Raw genomic sequence first — 1,505 nt, forward strand, 5'->3', positions numbered from 1 at the left:
ATTTTACTGACGTCGCACTATCGGGTGGTCGTTGAACAGGTAAGCATCTCGAACAAATCCAATCCCGATTTTCTATGGAAGCTGTGACTCCGGCACACGAAAAGTGCCACCATCCGTCGCACTTGTCACAGCAGACGAAGTTATCTTCGGTGCTGGGCCGTTCACAAGCTACGCAGCCTACCTGAGTTCTTTCAGGCGTCTGGACGGTATCGTTGCTAGCCATGAATTCTTTGAAGAATGTTGGCAGTGGACAAGAAAATACTGAGATTTGATAGCTTCCGTTTATTAGTGCGCTTCAAAGCTGGAATTAATAATTGATATCTTTAAGAGATTGCATAAATTGGGATCATGTAACACTCACAATTCAGTGTTTCCTGCACTACTTGGGGTATCCACGTACCAACGAAATTAGGCTTAACAAATTACCTTCCCTAAAAGGCGGATTATGGATTTAGAAGTTATCGACAAAGAGCAATGGACGCTTACTTAGTTGAGAACAATGGATGATAGGCAAACCTAAGCTCCGCACTATCTGCTAAACTAAATCCACCTGCTATTGTATATAACTGTTATTATATAGAAATTAGCGTTAATTCTTTCGTAGAATTTACTACCTACTGTAATTTTACACTCAAATCGTAAAGAAAATATTTCAATGATTTATGGCAAATTGGCTTATCATACTACACTTATTCAGGCGGTTAATTCTCGTAGTCGTAATGACGCAGCAGCCTCGATGATGACAATCTATGACGATGACAGTATCGATGATGATGACAGTATCGACACCTTCATGGTGCAGTGTCAACTGCGTTGTCCGAGTTGCCAATTATATTTTGCGGCGGCAACACTATTGCTGTAGCGCACTTTTCCAACACAGGTATCAAATACGTCTAGGCTAAACGTCTCGCAATAAAGAATTTGCAATCTGTTGGGACAACGAACTTGTATCATTTTTTCTGGCACACTTCCCTAACACAGACAGCAAATTGGACTAGATTTAATCGCGTTCGTAAGAAATCTGTTGGCACAAGGGGGCTTTGTCACTCTTTCTGGCGTACTTCCCAAGCAAGGACATCAAAATGGTCTGGGTTTAATCGCGGTGTTAAGAAATCTTGTTGAAATGAGGAAACTTTGTCACTTGTTTTGGCTTACTTCTCAAGCACAGATATCAAATTGGAATAAGTTTCGATCATCGTAAAGAATCTTCCAACCAATCACGAAGCGAGCATTCTGGTAAAACATAGGTTCATTATTTTCAATTATTCAATAGTTAAACATCAAGAATCCATACTTTTCTTGATTTGGGCCAATTCTTATATTTTCCAATCGATTGGTGTAAGAATATTGAAAATCGTTTGGGAAACCATTATGCTATTAGCGTTCAAAACCTGACCACTTTTTGAGAAAGATTTTTTGGAATTACCCCCTATACCAGGAACCTTCCTGAAAGACGTAGTCCTACGTCAAAAAAGGGTTTGTTTCTTACATTATGAGAGTTTTCG

General features: G+C 39.7%; 1 long non-coding RNA gene across 1 annotated transcript; it reads right to left on the minus strand.

The window, feature by feature from the left end:
* Nucleotides 1-261: 261 nt before the first annotated feature.
* On the minus strand, nucleotides 262-561 carry LOC128732397 (uncharacterized). The gene is made up of 3 exons (XR_008411808.1): nucleotides 487-561; nucleotides 362-431; nucleotides 262-301 (listed from the first exon to the last, which is right to left on the minus strand). It is a non-coding gene; the product is annotated as an uncharacterized LOC128732397 (long non-coding RNA).
* Nucleotides 562-1,505: the final 944 nt, after the last annotated feature.

This window comes from Sabethes cyaneus, chromosome 1, assembly GCF_943734655.1.
Source record: "Sabethes cyaneus chromosome 1, idSabCyanKW18_F2, whole genome shotgun sequence".
NCBI lineage: Eukaryota > Metazoa > Arthropoda > Insecta > Diptera > Culicidae > Sabethes > Sabethes cyaneus.